This window comes from Drosophila bipectinata, chromosome 3L (assembly GCF_030179905.1).
Source record: "Drosophila bipectinata strain 14024-0381.07 chromosome 3L, DbipHiC1v2, whole genome shotgun sequence".
Taxonomy (NCBI): Eukaryota; Metazoa; Arthropoda; class Insecta; order Diptera; family Drosophilidae; genus Drosophila; species Drosophila bipectinata.
In genome coordinates, this window is record NC_091738.1 from 5,728,584 (window position 1) to 5,752,186 (window position 23,603).

Here is a 23,603-nt window from a genome sequence, read left to right on the forward strand (position 1 = left end):
TGACCTGGTTAAATATTTGTTGGTCCTTTCAATTATTTCTATCATAGCCTGCTACCCTCAAGTCCTTAGTTAGCAAACTAACCCCATAAAAAGGATGAAGGTTGCATAAATTTAGTTACACGTTTCGGTTTTTTATGGCATTTCAATTAAGTTGCATAAATTAAAAGTTGGTTCGAGGGTGCGGTCTATAAATCACAACAGCCGCTAATTTGATTAGCCAAGTTGGCGCATCCATTTTTGGCATTCAGTTACGGGGGCGTCTATCAGGTTAATGGGGTCGCAGGTGTGAAAGAAAGTTTCTCCCAAGCACCCGAGTATATTGAGTCATTTACATAGGACCTTAATTTACGACCTCCAGCCCGTAAGAGCCGGATAGTCAATCAGTTTCCTATGAAAAATTTGCATTTTCTTTTTATGAATTTACCTTCGAAAATCTTGAAAACTTAATACACTTAATTATTTTTGATTTTTTCCTCGTTGTTGTGTTTTGTTCTCTGATTAAAGATGTTGGAAAAACTTGAACAAAATGTTACTTTCATAACTTCTTAGTGAGTGTGTTCGGCAAACAAAAAAGTTAAAAAAAAAAGAATACGAAATGTTGTATTATCGCCTTGCACGCAACCAAAATGGCAAAGTTTGTAGCCAAAATGAAAAGGAAGCTGACGAGAGGCTGTGCCAAGTGGGAGGAAAAAAAAAGCTACAAGAAAATTGCGGCCAACTGACGGGAGCTTGACAAGATGCCAAAAACAGCGAGAAAATTCCTGTGGTCTGTGATGATGTCCTGATGGGGGCCCAGAGACGTTTGCCGAGGTGGTCCTGCGGATTCGGGGGATTGCTGCTGGATTGTCTCTTGGTGTGTTGCAAAAAGGTGTGGCAACTGTTGCGGCTTCCAACGGGCAGGGAGACATCAAGTCGGATGGATGAGGATGTGGGTGTGGATGGAGATGGAGATGGGTGCCTTTTTGCTTAGATAAACTGTCATGATTTAAATAGCAGAAAAACTTTGTAGTGACTCTGGCAGAGAAACAAATGCAAAAACTCGCATTTGCCGGCAAGAGTGGGAGGCGAAACCATTGAGTGAGTCCGTGTAGTTGTGGCACTTTTCAACATGGCAACTGTCATCTTGCGTTTGTCATGTTCTCCTGCATTGTGGCATTGGCTGAGGCCTTGGTGGGGGGACAGCCCACATCCTGCATCCGCATCCCAACCCCCCTTTGTTGTTGATTGAATAAACAGGCAAACCCAAAGTGTACTATATGGGTGTGTGTACATACAGAGTGTAAACTTTTTTGACATGGGAGCGATGAGGGTGTGTGCCTTTGCCTGGTCCTGCCCTGCCTTGTGCCATGCATGGCAAAGTATAAAAATAATATTTACACGCCGACGAAAATAGTCAAAAAGGCTTTTCGGTCGTTAGACACACATTTTACACTAAAAAGCACAGGTCAAGAGGTCGTCAAAGTGGGGAAAAGCATGTAACTTGAGGTCCTCACGAAGATGTTTCCATAAAAATAAAGAAAAAAATATTCTTTCCATTTAACACTCCGAATAAAATTGTTGATTTAAAGAAATCCATTGTATTCTACTGATAGAGTTAATTATTGGGCTTACTGAATTGCTCTGGAAACCGAAAGAAATTAATTTTAAAGCCGCCATTGTAATTAAAACAATAAATATGGCGATGCGAAAATGTTGCAAATAAAACAAATGGCAAATTTATAAAACTGTCAGCGTCTAGCGAGAGGCAGTTGCGAAAACGAAACTCACAAATACAGAGGAGGAGCATCAACGTTGGACAGTTAAGGATATGTGGGATAAACAGGACAACAAGCCAAGCCCCACATGCTACCGAACAAGGCAGAGGAGGCAGTGCGGGGGGGCTGTAGACAAATGTGACAGGACGTGGTAGTGCCGTTCTCATTTAAAATTAATTATACGCCGAGTGTTGCCGTAGCTCTGCATCATTCAGTTAATCGCTCGTTTACTGACGCATTGCGACGACTGAGAGGGAAGACACTGGGTCGAAAGAGAAGGCTACATTTCTTCTGGTATCTAATGGATGTGGGCCAGCTCTTTGTTTGCCATTATTTATAGGTTTTATAGAGCTTACAATGACTACATAGAATAAAACTAAAACTAGAGTCCCATTTATTTATTATAGTTTCCGTTTTTATGTTAATTTTAAACGAGAGAATAGACTATATAGTATGTATACTACCTCATCCCAACAGTATATAGCTTTAAGAGAATCGAGTTTATTTTTCAGGCCACCATTTAATTGCGAACCATTTTGTGACAGCTTTTGGCATTGAATTTCTTAGCATGGCATGCCAAAAATCCAGCAGCTCCATTCTTTCACACACAAAACCAGATATCGAATATGTTATTTTCTCTAGAATTTATTTTTTCTCTTCCCGCTTGTTCGGATTCATTGAGCTTTTTGGTTTTTGGTGCTCGGTGCTGTGAGCCCGCAAGGAAATTGAAAGCGTATCGAAAATCCAACCACGCGGCCAATGCGGCAAACAGTCCAAACAAAAGTTTTCCTTTTATGATTGTGTGTGTGTTTGGGTGTGCGTTTGTGTTGGCCAACATCTATGCATACGCTTGTGTGTGTGTTCTAGTGTGTGTCAGAGGGGGTCATAAAACAGAAATTAGTTGCAATTGGAGTTTGCGCTTCGCTTTTGCGTTTTTGGTTCTGTTGCGGTCGGATTGGTCTGACCGTCGTCATGCAGCCCCATGTCCTAGTTCCCCACTGCCAGTGCTTCCCCTTCTTTGGCTCTTTCGTTTCCGGTTTGGCTTGGCCGGAGGGCAAACTATTCGAAATATCACATACTAATTTACAGACTTTTTCCCCATCCACCCCCTCCCATAAAAACACTAAAAATGACGTTTTGTGGCAAGAGCAGAAAATAAAATAAAAATGCCAACAAGGAAAGACCAAATACATTAATATTGAACATAGATTTTTGTGGGTTTTGGGCTTACACTCGCTTGAATATGCATGTTCCGGAAATGTGTGTTAATAGAACGGAAGCGGAAGTGCCAATCCAATGTTCGGTTATGAATTCAATTTGAGGAACTTAATTGCCATAAAACATATTGATTATTCCAATGAAAGTGATGCAGTTAATTGGCAAACTGTTAATTATTTATATAACTAATTCAATATCGTAAAAGCAAAATAATTCAATAAGTACCTAAATTCTATGAATTATCTCTAAAAAGATAATTCCACAACAACAAATTTCCTGTGCATACAAGTATGCCCAATCCCCGAAAAAGTATTCCACCGCAAAATAAATCACTAAAAACCATATCTTTCATTGAAATCAATAAAATCTGTTCAATATTTTTTATGCCATTTCCAATTGACACAATCAACAAATCACAAACGGTGTCCATCAATGATGATGTTTACAAAAAGCCAACAAAAATATGCATTTGTGGTCCTAAATTTGGCTCATACATACATGAATAAACCGAGAGTGGCTGGCATGCACTTGACTGCGCTAAAAAATAAAGATAAATAAGTAAACTTGGTTTTTTATTTGCGTATATCAGTTGCCATGGCCGAAATTTCATATGCATGCCCTCAAACGTGAAAAACATTTTCCGCACACAGAGGCAGGAGGACAGGAAAGCACATAGCTTCACAGATTTTTAGGTTACATTCTGGCCATGGTTATTTTATACATGTTGGTAATATGCACCTGTGCTCACTTTTTGACCATATTTTATTTATTTATTTTAAATTCGTTGTATATAAATTTTACTTTGTTTTATGACTCGACAACTGGCAGGTGGACCAATTAGTTACCAAGCGTTTTTTCTGCTAAAAATATTTCTGCAATATTTAAATCATTTTCGAATGCCCAGACTTGATTTATGTGAGCAATAATTGCTCCAAATGAATTCTGGGTCATGCCGATTCCGTTCAAAAACAAACACAATGGGCTTTGCATAAAAAAATGTTGTCTAGGTATTTACTCATCAGTTGCAGTTCGTATTCATTTGCAGTATAATGATTTAAATACCTTGCATTTTAGCAATCACTTTGTTAAATCCTTGTGGCCATTGAATAAAAATTATTTATAGTTTGGTTACACTTTATTTTTTCTGCTATAAGCCTAGTTTATTGTGTTATTGTGTTGAAAAATACCCGGGCCTTTGACGGCGAGAGCTTATCTTGTTTTTCTATCGTTCAATTCCATGCGGAAATCAGCTTAAAATATTAGCAAAAATATACAAAATACAAAAGTTGTTCAATGGTCTGGCTTGCCATCAATATGCAATGAAAAAGAAGAAAAAAATGTACTCCTTTTTATATAAATAAATAAAAATATGCTTAAGAGCTTAGCGGTTTGGCTGCTTCCTATGGCGGTAGATTTTTCCTCAATTTCTCGACCAGCCATGATTTTTCTTTTGATTTTCCTATACAGGAGAATCCTAGTGGGAGCCTGTGCAGCTTTAAATTTAAGATTTAAGCTAATCTGTGAGTTTGCAATATTTCTGAGTTCGCTTTCCCTAGAAATATTGTGTATTTGCTATGCAAATTTCACGCTCATTACCTGTCTAAATAAACAGTTTCCATTTCAATTTGTTTGCTTTATATTGCCTTTAGTCGCATAATAGACTTTATTGACATTACTAATATAAAAGAAACTAACGCAACGAAGTCTAAATATTCTTCTTTAAATTCTTGAAGATATTGTTGGTTGAATGAATGCTTTTATATGATGTGGGAGTGCGGTGTGCCATTCCAACCACATTAATGAATAAAGCCGAGACAGCATTTTATGCAACTAATTTAATTTTGCTGCGGTTTTTTTTTCTGTTGCCACTCCGGCACCATTCCACTTCACAAATGTTGCACGCTTATGGTGTTGATTTAACTCATTTTCCCTGTTGACTCTCATGCGCGTAATTTTTATGTCAACAAGCCGCATGATGTGGGCCTCCCTAGCCGCCCACTCCCACAGCCATTGGATTTTGCCAGCTAAGCGGGTTTTAATGAATGAGCCACAAATTGGCTGAAAGCGGCGCCGCTATTATATGGAGCTTGCCACTATTGGCTGAGTTCTAAGGTCAAGAGGTATGACGTCAGCTTAGTAATTAGCATAGGTGCTCCTTTGAACAGAACTTTCAGAGTTGAATCCCGAACTCATTTTGTAAAGGCGAAAAAGTTTTTTTTTGTTTCTGATGAGCATGTGGACAGATGTTCTGTTTCTCGCATATTAATGGGAAATTTAATTGGATTTTGAAGCTATGAATTTTTAATACCCAGCTCGGTAACTACATCAAAGTAAATAAACAAAGCTCACGAGTCCGCAGAGTAACTCAAGAAATAACACACATTAATAATTACAGCTTTTGGGGAAAGTAAAAACCTAATTAAAACTATTACATGCCCTAAGGTGGGTAAAGTGTATCGCAAAATTACAAAAATTATTGAGATAGGATAGACGATATCTATAAATACAACACACCCAGAAAATACTCATTTAATTGGTATTCCCTCAAACTTAACACACTCTGCCGCCAGACAATTCTCAGTAATCAAATTCATCAAAAATTGAGGACATATTCCCACACTTATTAACTGTTACTCCTGGTGATAATACCCCCGAGCCAGAAGCTTTTTGCGGTTTTTGGAAAAACCTATTTATTATGTACTCGTATGTTCAGGTACCTGAACAGTGCGAGGCTCTTTTCTCCCTGTTCGCTCGCAATTTCATATTTAGAGGAAACGCAATGGAAAATTGTCAAGTGGCAGAAAATCAAAGCACGCACAAAATTATAATTATTTTATGTGCGGAAAATGTGATGCATACATAAACAGAAAGCCACGACATCAAGTGGTAGAGCGAGGTGTGTAATGAGAATTTTTAGAAAAAATAAACAAAAAGATATACCTCTGTGTATTAGACTTTTAAATATGAAGTTTGAGAAATTTAAGAACTAAATTGTAAAGTTATAGAACGTGACTATAGAACCGACCCTCGTGGATTATTTGTTGCTTTAATCTGATGAAAATTACTGGAGTATGGAGCGGTTCTGCTTCCCACAAAAACAGGATACTCAAAATGCTAGTGTGGTTGTACCAGGAATGCCCATCCCTACACAGACACATGCATTTGTTGCAATTATCTATCAAAAGCAATTGTTGTATGATGCCGCTCTCGTGCATCTCCTGCATGTAGGCTTAATTGCTGCTTTTGCTTTTGATATGCAAAATTATGCACAGTTTATCAACGCTGCGAAGCATGCTTTTTCCCCTCCACCCGTCTCCACCCAGCAAGACCATTGCATTTTCCATTTGCCATTTTCACGTTTATGGCTACACCATTTTCCACTCGCCCAAATTCAAATATTGTTTTCCGTCATTTGGGAAAAAGAGTACAATGGTACCGAGGCTGAAACAGAAACTGTCATCGCAATTGCATTTCGGGCTCTGGTCTTTTAGATTTTAATTGAAAATTACGCATACGCCACGTTGAACAGCATGCAGAAGCCATGCGTGGTTGCCCGCTTGTTGATTGTTCGTTACAAATTATGTTTATTAAATGTGGCTATGTCGATTTTAAATATTTTACTTAATGAATGAGCGAAATTGTGGGGAATTTAAACATGGTTGATATTTTTAAGAGGGGTTTTCCATTTATTATTTTGTTTTTCAATGAACAAAACTTCTTCCAAGACTTGAAAAAAAAAACACTTTGTGTAAGAAATTTTTAAAGTAATTTTTAGATAAAGACTTCTTTGCGGTTTTCTTCCTAGTTTCTACTAAATAAAAAGATTGCTAAGCAAAATAAATACAAATCAGATTTATTTTGAATTCAATTGCGATATACCACTTCGACCACAACTTTCCATTCCAGTAAAGCACTATAATCAATGAAAAGACGGCGGGGAAGCAACAAGTAAGCTTGGCTATAAAATCGTTACGGAAAATTAAACAACTTATTGAGGTTTCTTTTCTCCACGATACGCTTTTCCCGGAACTGTTGGCAACGCTGACTCCGCGTTCTTTAATTTATGTAAATTTCATGCTACGCGTGGCGTTCCGTGGCGTCCCCGGGTACAGCCAGCACCCCCCCCGCTGAGAGAGCGCCCCGGCTACTGTGTGTGTGACACAATTTTCTGCCACTCAACATGTGGCAAAGGGCACCAAGGAAAAGTCACTTTCAGCTGCAACAATGGCTCTGCTGAAAGCTGCTCAAGTGCCAAATGTCTTTGGACCTCAACTTCTGGGTCCTGTCTCTGCTCCTAGCCCAGCTCCGTCGTAATTTGTTGCAATTCCGGGCTGCTTAAAAAATGTATATTAGTTGAAATTTAATTTTCTGTTTGTTCACTTGACTTTTTTTCATTTTCATTATTATTTCTTTTTGCCAGCTCCTTGTTGTTTGTGTGGTGGAAAAGTTTCGCAAGTGGAAATTATGCAAAATACGTTGGGAGCTGCAAAATATTATTACGCATACGCCAGGTGGGCCCTGCTGGCAGCGATGCAGGCGAAACTTTTCCCCGTCGTCGCCCTATGCCAGGTGCACATGCTGGCTGCATTCAGTTTTGACTGCGGCTGTGGCTTTGCCAGTGCAGTAACTTCAATTAAATTCGGTTGCACATTTTTCACGTAACGCATGCTGGGATGCCGGCATCCAACTTTCGCTTAAATCAAATTTTTTCCCCAGTTTTCAAAAGGCCAAAGGCAAGTCAGTCCTTTTTGTGTGTTCATTAGCACCAAAGTTGAAGGAGTTGTTATAAAAAGGGAGACTATCTATATTAAAAAGAGACTCCCAATTTCAGAATAAATTTATGCAGTTGTCAGGAATTTGGTTTAATATAGACATCCTGAAACGTCTTACCCAAATTCTGTAATTACCTGGCTCATAAGTCAAAACCGTTTATTGGCTCTTTTCTCGTTTATGGCCTTTAAGCTAACGACTTTATTAATGCATCCCATTTCACACAGACAATTGAACAATTTTAAAAAAATTTAGAGACTTTTCGGATTACATCGGGGATTCTTTCAAGTCCGTTAATTGTTAAGGAATGCAAACAGGAGAGTTTGTCATCGTGTTTAATATAAATATGGGTATAAGGATAATGACTTTTTTCGTTGGAGCCCGGCCCGAGGCTTTGTTCGCATAGATGAAGATCTGGAGATTGGGATTTTGAGATATCAAGTTAAGTGCTTAAATGTTGCTTTATAACATTTTAATGGCCCGGCATGCCCGGTCCCAAGTTTTAAAATGTCATAAAATTTTCAACAAGTCCTTTAACTTTTCTTGGGGCGAGCCTGGCTTGAGTTTCCTATGCCTAAGTGCATTGAGTTCAATTTGGAAACTGCTTCGTCGGCGATAAGCGCCCAAGCACTTAAAATGCTTTATTTCCACTTCAGCTACAAAGCAATTTTATTAGCTTTAGAAAATTACAACAAAGTCGCCTGAGAGGACATCAGAAGGCGGTGGGGATGGGCGAGGAGGACGTACAGAGGGCTGCCTTGCCAGCAGCTGCAACTCAAAATTATGATGACTTTTTAATTAAGCAACGCGAATCCAGACAAACAGCAACAACAGCAGTGGCAACATAAAATTGTCGCCAAGTGAATGAGCTAAAATTTTCTGACGAAATGAATGAGTTCAGTTTGGCGGAGGTCCTCGGCAGGATGAAAGGAAACAATGGAGAATGGGGTAATAGAGGATGGGCAGCCATTTGGCTACTTTGCCGTTGTCGTAGTCCTATTGTTTTTCTAGAGCCACGTGATGCGAAAATTCACAAACAACAGCAAACGGCAAACAGCCAGACAACTGCCGGGCTGGTCAAGAGCAGAGACAACAACTGCGCCAGCTGCTGGCCAGAGATTCAGCCAACCATTTAGACTCCGGGCCACAGACAGAGGCAGAGGCAGATTCAGATTCAGATGCGAATCCCCCGATTCTGGCCTGAAACTGAAGATGCAGATGCTTAAATACAAATGCCAAACTGCACTCGAATGTCTGGGGACGGCAACGCTCCAGATAATGCTGAACTCTCCTTGTCATTGTCCTGTAAAATAACTCTATAATCCCCAGTCTCGTTGCTCAGCTCGAACAACAATCATTGCCGGCTGTAAGTAGTTGCACAAACGCCTTCATCCCACCCTCGATATCCCTCACTCACTCTCTATATAAACTCAAACAATGAACATTCATTTGATGTTGGCTTTTGTCGTTCCGCAGAAGGATGGAAGAAGACTCCAGGGTTTGCTTGGCTTGTTTCGCTTTTCCTTTTTTTTATTTTCTTTTTGGCTTTCTGGAATTTTAAGGCAATTTAGTTCTGTAATAATTCTCTCAAAAATACTACTTATATATTTTTCGAGGGCAATTCATATTTCTTAGGAATTTCGCCTTTGAGCAGTTAATGAAAAAGACTTTCAAAGCTTGAAATTAGGGCAAGATTATTTATTCTCTGGGAGTCTGACTGAGACAAGCTAATTTCCAAAGATTTCTGAATATCGTCCTTCTCTGAGGCACTTTCAATATTTCAATAATTTATTAAAGGTCCCTGTTTTAATATCGTAGGCAAGTTAAAGTTTTTTTTTGCCTTTTAGGAGCAATCCTAAAACAAAAAGAAAACACTGGCAACTGGCAGGAAACTGCCAAATGGAGCAAAAGTTTCTACCAAGTTGCTAGCATGTGGCCAAAAAGCGCTGCGAAGCGGAAATGTCAATGCAACGGCACTTGCACTTCCGCCGCCTACTTTCGTGCGCTTCCAGGCTCAACTTTGCCTGCCGATTCCGATTCTTGTTCCGATTCGGATTCTGAACCTGATTCGGTTTTGGAATCTCTGCTGCGGAGCCCCATGACTGCGGCGAACTCGACCTGCTGACGTTGGCACAAAATGGAAACAAATGGAGACCCGAGGGCTCTAACATCTAACTCTATCCCTGCCCCGTCATGCCGATGGCTGTCTGCTTAGCAAATGTTCGATGATGATAAATGTGACTGCTAAAGAGGGAAAAACCCTATATTGATAAGTTCAAATTTGGGCCCAGACCCCACATCCCACATCTCAAAACCCCCAGCCCCTGTCGATACAGTTTAAAATTGTCAACTTGGCTTTTTCACGCATCATCAATTGGCGTTTATTTAGTAGCCAGCTGGGAGGAGGCGGTGGTTCCGGGTCTGAATAGTTTTCTTAGAGCCTCCCCTCCGGCAGCTGTCTTTTGTTTGTAGGCCATAAATTCAGCTCGACCAACTGCATAAATTATGGCCGAGGGTGCGTGAGGCGCACTTTATTTTATCGCCATCACCAAGAAGGAACACCAGGAGTTGGACCAGCACCAGCACAGTGGTCCTCTTTCTTCTTCTCCAATAACGACGACGTCGACTCCGACTAGGACAACGATGTCCTTAAGCTGCTTGTGCAATTGCCGCATACTTAAGGTAATCTCGGCGAGCAGTGCGCTTACTTCAAATGGCCATTCATCAGACTCGTTGAATGCAAACGGCAAATAAATGGCAACTGTCGCAACTTCCAGCCCCGCCTTCCTGATCCTGCAGCTCAGCCCAGAGCAGCTCCTTCTAGTTGGCGTTTGGGCCAACAATAGCTGACCAGCCAACAATTGTCATAGAAAACTGTCGACTCCTAGCCGGGCTCTATGTCAGGGTCGATGGCGTCGGAGGGGTCGCCTGTGTCGCCGGGGCACTGTAATTGTAATTGTATGTAGTCGGCCACTTAGCGCTCTTTTGCTTTAATGTCACTTTTCTTTTTGAGTTGCACAAACGCCATTGTTGCCCTTTGTGTCGGCTGAAATGTGTTCGAAAACTATTTTCATCTAAAATAAAATTGTTTTTCCAACAATTGCTGAAGGTGGCAGCCTAAAGAATGCTAATTGCTGCCATTTAACCAGCATTGTGTTTAATCAGAGTTCTTGGGTTGTAAGAAGACATATCTTAATTAAATCTTTTAGAATAAGCTTCAGAACAAATTTCAGACTGCCTCAACAGGCTTAACTTAAAAAGGATTAAAACATATTAAGCATAATTTATGATACTTTTTAGTATAACATTTTGTTAAAAAAAACTTTAAAATTTCTTGTAAACTTGTCTACAATTTAAATGCTATTAAATGCCAAATTTAAATAATTTTAAGAAATTCAAAAGGAAAGTAAACTTCTCGGCAGACAAAAGGTTGCTGGAGCCAAATAACCTTGCCACTTTTCAGCTAGTAAGGCATATGTGTCTGCCAAGAAGAGGACTCGGGCCAGACTGCGGGCATTAAGCCAGCAGAGCAAACAAGTTTAATCACACTTTGATGGCCATAATTCAAATTAGGCAACTGACAAATAGGCCGGGGAAGTTGTTGCCTTTAAACGGGCTTTAAGCTGACCAAAATTTGGGTCGCCATTTTGGGTGTGTGGCGACTAAAGACTAAAGATGGCGAATACAAAATGGCGCGGAGGCACGGGGGCTTATGGAGAGACAATGGGTGCGCGTCTGGCGGAAAACGGAAGCGAGCAATGGCGAACTGCGGCCTAATGTACGGCACAGTGGGCTGTGGGGAGTGGGGGAGTGGAGCATTGCGTTCTGGGTGGGTGGCTAAATGGCCTTTCCATGGGCCGGGCTCAAGCGGAAGCTTTCAATTTCAAGCTGCAATGGAGAGAGGGACAAAGAAAGAGCAAACGGGAACGAGTAGTGGGACCAGCACCAAGCAAGTGGCCCAGGATCACAAGGACGAAAGACGAAGGACGAATAGTCTCGGACTGCAGCTCAAAGCAGAAAAAGTAATTTATTTCGTATTGCGGTTTTTAACCACATTTTCCACTTTGTACAACAGCAACGACAGCCGAAAACTGCAGCTACCATCTTCATTCCTATCTCCATGGCTATATAAATTTTCCCCAGCTCTGCGCACTCTGTTTCCGTCCCCCCTCCCCTCTTACCAACTAGCTGCTGCTGTCTCTGTCTCTGTCTTTTGTGTGCCGCCTGCTCCACTTTCTGCTCGATAAAAAGGGCTCAAATGCGGTTCCGTTTTTCTTTTGCCGTTCGTCGCCTCCTTTTCAGCACATTCCCAGGCATTTCTTTTTAGCTTCGCACAAAATTTCACCGTTCAAATTGCATTTGACCTAGCCAACAAAAAAAAAAAACAGAAAAGGCCAACAAAAAAACTGCAAAAATTGAACATAAAATCACACGAAAAAAACTCGACCAAAAAAAACTATAAAACAGAAAGAAGAAAAGTGGCTAAGAGGGCAAATAGGTATTTTCTATTTCTGTTTCGCTTCTTCAGTATTTTTTGTTTGGCCACCTTTTTTGCCACCTTGCCACGCAAATTGCATTACCATGAAGTTATGAGCGACAAGTGTGCGAATGTGAATCTCTGGGCGGGCGATAGAGAACAGAGTGCTGCCTGCCTGCCGGCTGCCACTCGCTAAGCAAGATCTATGTATTTCCGGGGGGTTATTTGGTATGCACCGCAAGGCCAGAGACAAGTTGTTTATTGTGCTGTTTTTCAAAACATAACTGATGGCACTTATTTATCCCCCAACCCACTCCCCAGCCCCAAGGCGGGTCCTGTCAATTACAGTTACAGCAAAGGAAGGCAGGAAATTATAGACGCGATTTGCGTTTTGGGGTCATGGGTAACACCATACTTGGGATAATGTTAAAGTAGTTCAGATCTTTATTTTCTTAAAACATTAAAATTTAAAAGTTTTACCTTAAGGAAACTTAAAAATGATACAATTAAAGATGCATGGAGCTCCTATCTGGTCTCAACAAAGGCCAAAACTTTAGCAAAAATGATCAGATTCTTGAGCGGAATACCTCAAACGATTTGTAGATCGATTCTCCATAAATCTGCTTCAAAATATGAGAACATAATTTTTTTCAGATTTTTTGTCAAATTTTCTGGGGACCCCATTCGAAAATGTACAAAAACGCATGGACCCACTATATGGCCCACACCGAAAGCTATATCTTTGGCAATAATCATCCGATTCATGAGCGGAATACCTTAAACGATTTGTAGATCGATTCTCCGTAAATCTGCATCAAAATATGAGTGCATAATTTTTTCAGATTTTTTGTCAAATTTTCTGGGGACCCCATTCGAAAATGTACAAAAACGCATGGACCCACTATATGGCCCACACCGAAGGCTATATCTTTGGCAATATTCATCCGATTCATGAGCGGAATACCTTAAACGATTTGTAGATCGATTCTCCGTAAATCTGCATCAAAATATGAGTGCATAATTTTTTTTCGATTTTTTGTCCATTTTTCTGGGGACCCCCTTCGAAAATGTACAAAAACGCATGGACCCACTATATGGCCCACACCGAAGGCTATATCTTTGGCAATATTCATCCGATTCATGAGCGGAATACCTTAAACGATTTGTAGATCGATTCTCCGTAAATCTGCATCAAAATATGAGTGCATAATTTTTTTCAGATTTTTTGTCAAATTTTCTGGGGACCCCATTCGAAAATGTACAAAAACGCATGGACCCACCATATGGCCCACACCGAAGGCTATATCTTTGGCAATATTCATCCGATTCATGAGCGGAAGACCTTAAACGATTTGTAAATCGATTCTCCGTAAATCTGCATCAAAATATGAGTGCATAATTTTTTTCAGATTTTTTGTCAAATTTTCTGGGGACCCCCTTCGAAAATGTACAAAAACGCATGGACCCACTATATGGCCCACACCGAAGGCTATATCTTTGGCAATATTCATCCGATTCATGAGCGGAATACCTTAAACGATTTGTAGATCGATTCTCCGTAAATCTGCATCAAAATATGAGAGCGTTATTTTTTTTCGATTTTTTGTCAATTTTTCTGGGGACCCCCTTCGAAAATGTACAAAAACGCATGGACCCACTATATGGCCCACACCGAAGGCTATATCTTTGACAATAATCATCCGATTCATGAGCGGAATACCTTAAACGATTTGTAGATCGATTCTCCGTAAATCTGCATCAAAATATGAGAGCGTTATTTTTTTTCGATTTTTTGTCAATTTTTCTGGGGACCCCCTTCGAAAATGTACAAAAACGCATGGACCCACTATATGGCCCACACCGAAGGCTATATCTTTGGCAATATTCATCCGATTCATGAGCGGAATACCTTAAACGATTTGTAGATCGATTCTCCGTAAATCTGCATCAAAATATGAGAGCGTTATTTTTTTTCGATTTTTTGTCCATTTTTCTGGGGACCCCCTTCGAAAATGTACAAAAACGCATGGACCCACTATATGGCCCACACCGAAGGCTATATCTTTGGCAATATTCATCCGATTCATGAGCGGAATACCTTAAACGATTTGTAGATCGATTCTCCGTAAATCTGCATCAAAATATGAGAGCGTTATTTTTTTTCGATTTTTTGTCAATTTTTCTGGGGACCCCCTTCGAAAATGTACAAAAACGCATGGACCCACTATATGGCCCACACCGAAGGCTATATCTTTGACAATAATCATCCGATTCATGAGCGGAATACCTTAAACGATTTGTAGATCGATTCTCCGTAAATCTGCATCAAAATATGAGAGCGTTATTTTTTTTCGATTTTTTGTCAATTTTTCTGGGGACCCCCTTCGAAAATGTACAAAAACGCATGGACCCACTATATGGCCCACACCGAAGGCTATATCTTTGGCAATATTCATCCGATTCATGAGCGGAATACCTTAAACGATTTGTAGATCGATTCTCCGTAAATCTGCATCAAAATATGAGAGCGTTATTTTTTTTCGATTTTTTGTCCATTTTTCTGGGGACCCCCTTCGAAAATGTACAAAAACGCATGGACCCACTATATGGCCCACACCGAAGGCTATATCTTTGGCAATATTCATCCGATTCATGAGCGGAATACCTTAAACGATTTGTAGATCGATTCTCCGTAAATCTGCATCAAAATATGAGAGCGTTATTTTTTTTCGATTTTTTGTCAATTTTTCTGGGGACCCCCTTCGAAAATGTACAAAAACGCATGGACCCACTATATGGCCCACACCGAAGGCTATATCTTTGACAATAATCATCCGATTCATGAGCGGAATACCTTCCGCAAAATATGAGTGCATAATTTTTTTCAGATTTTTTGTCAAATTTTCTGGATTTTCCATTCGAAAATGTACAAAAACGCATGGACCCACTATATGGCCCACACCGAAGGCTATATCTTTGGCAATATTCATCCGATTCATGAGCGGAATACCTTAAACGATTTGTAGATCGATTCTCCGTAAATCTGCATCAAAATATGAGAGCGTTATTTTTTTCGATTTTTTGTCCATTTTTCTGGGGACCCCCTTCGAAAATGTACAAAAGCGCATGGACCCACTATATGGCCCACACCGAAGGCTATATCTTTGGCAATATTCATCCGATTCATGAGCGGAATACCTTAAACGATTTGTAGATCGATTCTCCGTAAATCTGCATCAAAATATGAGAGCGTTATTTTTTTCGATTTTTTGTCCATTTTTCTGGGGACCCCCTTCGAAAATGTACAAAAGCGCATGGACCCACTATATGGCCCACACCGAAGGCTATATCTTCGCAATAATCATCCGATTCATAAGCGGAATACCTTAAACTAGTAAATACTCCGCTACCCACTCCACATAGTCCACTCCACCTCCTTGAAACTTCCTCTTGATATCAGAAACACAAAGGATTATCTAATTTTAGTCCAAAGAACCATGAATGCCCTAATCAATCGCCAGTTCAATTGTTTAAGCACCAAGAACAAAGAAACAGGGACGGAAAGGGTGAGAAAAAAACAAATTATTTCCCAGGATAATTACATTTGGGCCATGTAGGAGACAACAACAAGGAGGCAAACGAAAGCAAATGAAGAAAACATTGCAGCAAGAAAACAAACAGCAACAACATCGGAAAATCAAACAAAAAACCGCGGGGAAAGTCTGCAATGAGTAGTGGCTTGGGGGGTGGGTGTGCGGGTCGGAGGTCAAATGAAAATGAAAAGAAAAACGGAAAATGAAAATGAAAATGAAAATGGTGGAGGCGGCAGAGAAGTGCCATTGATTACAGAGTGAGCTCGAGGAGCTCTCGGTTGAGCAGAGCCTTTGCCATCGAGCCGTTTAATGTTAGCAGTTAGCAGCAAAGTGGAGCGCAGCGACTGCAACTTAAGCGCCATCAAAATCGCAATCCCCTCTGGAGAGGACGTGGGTGGTGGAAAAGCAAATTCAATTGCCACTGACACGGATGTTGAAGCCAAAACAGAGCCAAGCTTGGCTAAAATGGCTGAGATGCTATGGAGTGGGATCCTGATCGATTTCACGCTCCAAACAGACCTCCAGACGTGCCCGGGGACATCTGGTAGCTGGCTGCATTGTTGCACCTGCTTTTTGGCTTTCAGGTTTTGGCCCTGGGAACACTCTCTAAATTTTGTCCCTGGTAGTGTATTACTTTGTCCTGAACAGTAATTCTGTTACAGTTTGGTTTGATTAGAAACACCTTTTCGGTGTATTATATCCCATCGAAATAGGTCAGCTTAGGGTAAATGAAATTGAGGCTAAGAAGAAAACATTTCTTTGACTTTAATATTATTTAAGTTAATAAGTAAAACTAGTTTACATTGCAATCCAAATCCCAGCCACTTAGGTTCTCGAAATGAAACTCCCACTACACAAAAAAGGCCACAAATCAACGCAATAGACCATGGCCGAAATCTTAGTTGGACTTGGCTAAATTAAGTAAATGCAAATTTGTGTTTTTCTTATCAAAAAAGGATTCCCCCAGCAAAACAATGGCCTCGCAATGGAGGGAATCCTTTTGAATCCTCTGCACAAAAAGCCCAAAACAGGATGCAGGTGCGAGGGGTGGAGTTCAAGTCGAAAATGTGCCTCCTCGCTCTCTCCGTTTCTCTCTAAAAATATTTGCATATTAATGCAGGCATATTGCGTATACGTACCGTGTGTTTGTGTGAGCCCCTTGTTTCTGTGTGTGTTTTATGTTGGTGTGAACGGCTGACCCCTTTAGCCTTTGCCGGTGCTGTTGTTGTTGTTGTTCATTCTCGTGGCACTCGTGCAGACAGTTCAAACATTTACATACAAAAGTAAAAAGCAAAATAAAAATAAAAAAAACAACCGAAAAGGATAAAGGATAAAGGCAACGCATCTGCACTAGGGATGTGAAGCATTTCGGGTGGTGTGTCACGACTTTGTGACCGTGACAGACCGAGAAGATGATGCCCAGAATGCCCAGGATGACTCGTATCCAATAATTCACACGTTAAGTGTGCAAAGGCCGGAGACTAAGATTTCTCAAATTTCAATTTTAAATTGCTTGACGCCGAGAGCTGAAAATTGGGTCAGCCAGTGACAGGACATGCGAGGACCTTCTTCAGTTACTAATTTGTCTGAGACGTGACTTTCGGGCACTTCCCTCGATCAAATCACAGACTCGAATAATCCTCTGCCGGCCATCTCCAGTGCGAATCCTTCGTGTGGTTGTGTCCCTTTTTGGCATATCCTTTTGTAAATTGTTACATTTTCGCACGTGTGAATGTTTTTTTCTTTTCTTGTTTTTTTTTTTTTGTTTTGTTGTGTGTTACCTGTGTTGGACCTTTGCCTAATGTGTGCGAGTGACTGTGTGTGAGTGACTGCGAGCCAGTGTAAATTGAGGAGCTTTGGCTGCGCTCACCTTTTTCCATTTCTCCATTTTTGCATCTCCAGGTATGTTGGTATGTGTATCCTTGTGCGGCACGTTGGCCATTAGGACACTGGCCTGAAAATGTATTTTCATGTGTTTTAATGGACTTTTCGGGTTAAGTCGGATATCATTTTTCCTTTTGCGAAAAGCCGAAATGGAACTCACCTTAATTGGTTAGGCCTTTGGAATGGAATTAGAGTGGATTAGCTAAAAATAAAATGTGTGGCCACTAAGGCTAGGTAGAGCCAGGGACAAATTTAAGATCCGAAACTTTAAAAAGAAAATATAAGATAAGTATTTTAAAATTAGCCACCATGTCCCAATTAGTATCATAAAGAAAAACTCAAATTTTTTTTATTTAAACAAGAAATTTTATTTCAAATTAATTTATTATTTAATTTTTTTCTAGCCTATATAAGCATATTTAATGTTTCAAAAAATTGCATTACGTATACGCAATGTTGACTCTTGAAAACTAAAAATTAAACAAACAGCTTTCTTTGCGGAAATTCACCTTTTATTTTAAAATCTATAAAATAAAATCATATTCTCCCTTAGCTCATTGGATGAATAAAACATGGTATTTTTCACATAAAACATTTTAATATTACTTTACTCAGGGATGGATCAACAAAAAAAATCAGTATTTATTTGGTAGAAGATGGTAGTAGAAAATATTCGAATTTCCATAAAGTGGAGCCGAGCACTATTGAAGGGTAGTGCCATGGGCAAATATGCAAACCAACTACAGAATCCCCAGACGGAAACTGCTTGCCTATGCAAATTAAAAGACCGAACAACCCGAACAAATCAAGCGGGCCGAACAAGGATACGCTCTCAGGACGAACTTTAGTGGCAAGCCTCTCAGTGGAATATGCAAGACCAGATGAAAGTCAACTCGGTAAACAATTGAAGCCCTAGTTCATACCGCTCGTTTACCCACAGGTATTATTGGGCCAGATAAAAAAAACAACAAAAAAATAATAATAAATGAACAAAGGAACGAGCCAGGAGTACCATCATAAAAGTAAACTAATTAAAATGTAATGAATTCGAAAAGTTCTTCGGCATTCGAGGCCATAATTCACCATTAATGCAGCCAACAGAATTCACATGCAGCTGTGGCAGCTATTTTAGCGAGCTTTCTGCTGAATTTACGGCCACAATAAAAGTCATGGAAATAATCCTAAATTCGAGTGATAAAAATGATGGTGTATGAGTCACACATAGTGGAATGGCATTATGTCGTGCTAAAATTTTAAACAGCCATCACATTTATTTATGCGTGTTAATGCCCCATTTTATATCCTGCTGGGCGTGTCTCGGCCTCAAAACAATCGACTGTCAACACCCAACAGCCTTATAAATCCATATCCGAATGCCGGAATAGAATTTCCATATTGAATAACATTATTTTTTGGCAATCAATTGGAAAACATTTTGTTAGACCATGCATGTGACACATTGCCAATTGGCGAAGGAATTTATTTACCAAAAGGACTTGGTCATATTTTGTTATCATTAAGCTCTGGTAATAGTGTTTACTCTAATTACAGATAAATTGCATTCAATTCTTAAAGTGCGCTGCATATCTTGATGTGCGTTAACTACGTTTATTGTTAATTATGAGTAGGGGGTACTTTCGCTTTGATTTATCAATCTAATGATAAATGTGCGAACCGGCACACATGCCCGAATTATGCCCTGTGGTCGAGAACTTTGCTCGTTTGCGGTCTGCAGCAATATTATAAATAATTAATTTAACCAGCCAGCTCTCGAGTGCCTTGGGCAAGTTGTGATAATTATTTTGCCAGCTTACAGGCAGAGTGTAAACAGCCAGATGCCTGCCCACATGGCCAAGTTTAAATTGCTTATTTTTATGGCCAATATAGTTGAGGGGATTTAAAGTCTAAAATAACAAGATCAATTTCCAGAAACTCCAAGGTGTTCTCTGATTTGCAGCATCTGCTGGCTAAAGTGAAAAGTTGCATTTGAATTGATTTTGCTTATTCAGGTCATATAGTAGACGCTTCCTAAGGTTATCCGGCACTTTGACCATTTCGATTTAGAATTTCTTCTACTTTTTGCTGCCAACACTTTTTAATCAATTTCCAGCTTGATAAATATTTTCTTGGACAATTGCGAAGTTGTTGCTCAAGGCAACTGCAACACTTGAATTTCATTTTGCTTCTTGGCCATTTCTTTCTATGCTCACACTTTTTGGCCTTCTTTTCCTTCTAGTAGTATTTGTTGTAGCTTTTCTTTTTTTTTTTGTTGGTTTGGAGCTGTTTCTACTGCAGCCTTGCTACAACCACAACAGCCAGCTAATCCAGACGATCTGAGTGAGCTGGCACTTTTCAAGTGCCGCAGCCTCTTTGCCATCCTCATCCCTATACCTTTCTCCGTTTTTTTTACTCTGACCTCCCCCCGCCCAGAAAAGATGACATTTGGGATGGCAAAACGTATATCAGAGATGCTGGTGGAAGGAGCTAAAGGACATATTCCCCATGACAGTTTTTTGCACACTATGTGGGAGGAACAAAAGCAGAGAAATAAAAAATTCTACCCACTGCACAGAATGTGATAAACTATGACAGTGTTCTTCTCGAGTTCATTGGATCATTTTTGGGGGTTGAGCAAAGGTTTCTGGAGGTTACCCACCCAGATAGGAGGTGAGATAGTAGACAATTGCTGTGAATTTGTCACGTTTCTTGTTGGACTGACGTTGCGATTCTGTAGGCTTGAAGGAAACTAAAATATTTATTCAATTAATTATTTAATTTTGTAATCCTAGAGCTGAATACTCCAAACATCTTAAAGACGAGCTATGAAGCTCCTTAAAGTTTACCATCCCTCTTCACACAAATTGCAACATGGACTTCATTATTTGTCTGTACTATGGCATTCATGTTCAGAATTTCAAGGATCCTGTGTGGGTTAGTTGGAGTCGCATATCATTGGGCAACAATTGATACGCCTCGGTCTCAAAGCCCCCCGTCTGCCCCCGCTTAGACAGTCGTTCCATGAAGTGACCAAACTAAGCGGTTCCTAATTTCCCATTGCCTGCTCTCGGGCATTGAAGCAAATTGTAATACAATTAGCGTCATTTACATGGCATTTTGCAACGCAGCCAGGACTACCGCCCTCCTGCCCCCCTGCACTCGCACATTCGCATTTCAAGCTCCTGTCTGGGTATGAGTGTGTGCCAAATCAGCTTACACCGCAAACCTTTGAGCGCCTTGGGGGCATCCGCCCCCTTTCGCATAATAGAGAGCCCTCCCTTGGCATTTTCCATGGCCCGATGCGTTGTGGCGTTTAAATCAGCTGTTAGCTTATTAAATAATTATGTCCTTGGAGGCAAGTGTTAAGCTCCATTGATCACTGCCTAAATGGATTTAGATTCTACGCAGGTAAACAATTATGGAGTTACTCTGCTAAGAGTTTTCAGTTTAAGAATTTAGTACTGAGGATATATTAATAAAGTGCCTTTTTTACGACCCTTAATCCAAAACACCAAGCAAAACTACTGCGAGAGTGCAAGAATTTAACTCCCATCACTTTGGCTTAAAGTGTTTGGCTTACTGGACATAAAAAATAGATGCACTTACGTCCACTGACCACCGACATGGGGCATGCAGTACTTGGAGGCGGCAGCTGCAAGGATGCAGCAAGGATGCCGACTCATTGCGGTGCGGTGTGGTGACTGACGAGAAGTCCTCGTTACTGTTAATCCTTCATTCTCACATGGCATTAGGGCACATCTGGCTCGGGGGAAGCCCTAAAGCGGCCAAATTGCAGTCCAGCCTGTCACACAAAGGCGATGCAGATGCTCCGAAAAAATCTCATAGTGCACTCAAAATAAAATTTACCCTTAAATTTAGAAATTCGCCATAAAACTTAATTGTTTCTAAATACAAGAAAAAATTTCTAGTTTCTAGAAAAAATTTTCTGAAAACAAGAAAAATTTCTTAAATCAAAGAAGTTTTTCTCAAATATAGAAATAGTCGCCATAAACTAAAATCGCCCTAAAATCAAGAAAACTTTTCTATAATTAAGGCAAATTATGACTTATTTTCAGGAAATATTTTCTTAATAATAGAAAGGCTCACCATAAAATTTACTAACCCTAAAAAATAGAAAACTGTTTCTACAATATAGAAATTTCTTTCTAAAAAAGTTACTAACCCTAAAAAATAGAAAACTGTTTCTACAATATAGAAATTCTTTTCTTAAAAAGATACTAACCCTAAAAAATAGAAAACTGTTTCTACAATATAGAAATCCCTTTCTAAAAATGCACGGTGTTACCCTTTAATTTAAGTAACCCTAGAAAATAGAAATATTTTGTTTAATAAAGAATTTTTTTTATATTTTATCTCTGTCCGTGGTCGGCACCCAATACATTGATATGATTTTAACGCATTAGTATTAGTATAGCAGAAAGCAGAAAGTAGGCTCTAAGCATGACGCGTCATGACGTTTCACACACTTATACTGTGTGTGTGGCAGAGCACGGGCAGATAAATGCAGACTGATCTATATTATATTTTATGTATAAAGTTTTAACATGTTAAATACAAAAAATCATGTTAAGAAATAATGTAACGATATTTAAACTATCTCTAAGATGTTGACATTACAAGTTTATTAAAAAGTTTATTTAAAAAGTGCTAATTGATTCCTTGCTGAAAAAGATAAACTGAGAAGCCTTTTCTTTTTTTTCGCTGGTAAGTTACTAAAAACGTTACTAATTTCATAAGTAATTTATTTTAATTACTAATTAAATTAATCTAGAGCTAATTGTGGAAAGACATGATAGATCTTAACATCGGAAAAAAGCCAGAAGGTCTGCTGCATATGGCAAAATTTATCATTTGAAGGCTAAGGAGAAAAAGTTATCAACTGGTAAATTACGCCCCACTTCAAAGGTTAAAAATAATTTCCCAAATACATTTTTAGGTAATATGGCTGATGTTCAATAGTGAAGAGGTGAAGCTTAACGCAAAATTTGATCTTACTTTTGAGTGGCGCAAAAGTTTCTTTTTCTAGGACGATACAAGTGTAGCTACACTTAGCTTAGGAGGAATTGCCCATTCTTAAGCAGAATTGTGAAGACAAATTGGTAATATTTTTTATACATTAATTTTGTTTTATTTAATGCATTTATTGAATAAATTCTTAGATTGTGGCAATTTTTTCTCTCATTTCGTTAAAAGGAAGTCCAGAGTTTTATCTTACTAAAAACATTCCCTCAACAAAGCGAAGGTAAAAAGGCAATAATTACACTACCTTAAAAGATGTTTTAAAACATTCACGATTAAATAGTATATTAATATATTTATATCGCAATATTAATTGACGTTATTTTCCACAGATAAAAAGGACGCAAATGATTCACGCTATTCTAGTCCCCACCAAAAGGGGAAAACATGGTGCTACTGGAAATTTATAAGTCAAGTATACAATTCAAGATTCGAGGGTCAAATTTATTATATACCATAAATAAAGTGTTATGTGAAAGTAAGAACTGAAGAGAGCTATCAAAGAAAACAAATGTAAATGTAAAAATAATGTAAAAATATGTAAATGTATGATGTAATATGTAATGTAAAATGTAGAAATAAAATTTCTAGAATTTAGAAAAGGTGACCTTTAATTTAAGAAATATTTGTATATATTGTAGAAAGGGTTATCTTAATTTTAGGGCGCCTTGCCCTGGGGCTTAGAAAAAATCGCCATAAAATCAAGACATTTTTTCCTTAGTTTTAGAAAAGTACTTTCTAAAACCTAGAAAAACAAACCCTAAATTTAAGAAATTTTTTTCTATTTTTTAGAAATTTTTTTCTTATTTTTAGGGAAATTGGCCTTAGATTTTAGAAAGGAAACGCCATTAATTTTAGAAAAATTTACCC

At 39.2% G+C, this 23,603-nt stretch overlaps 1 long non-coding RNA gene across 1 annotated transcript; it reads left to right on the forward strand.

Annotated features, from left to right (window-relative positions):
• The first annotated feature begins 22,164 nt into the window (after positions 1 to 22,164).
• On the forward strand, positions 22,165 to 23,295 carry LOC122322326 (uncharacterized). Its single transcript, XR_006246525.2, has 5 exons — positions 22,165 to 22,418; positions 22,486 to 22,596; positions 22,651 to 22,813; positions 22,874 to 22,956; positions 23,066 to 23,295. It is a non-coding gene; the product is annotated as an uncharacterized lncRNA (long non-coding RNA).
• Positions 23,296 to 23,603: the final 308 nt, after the last annotated feature.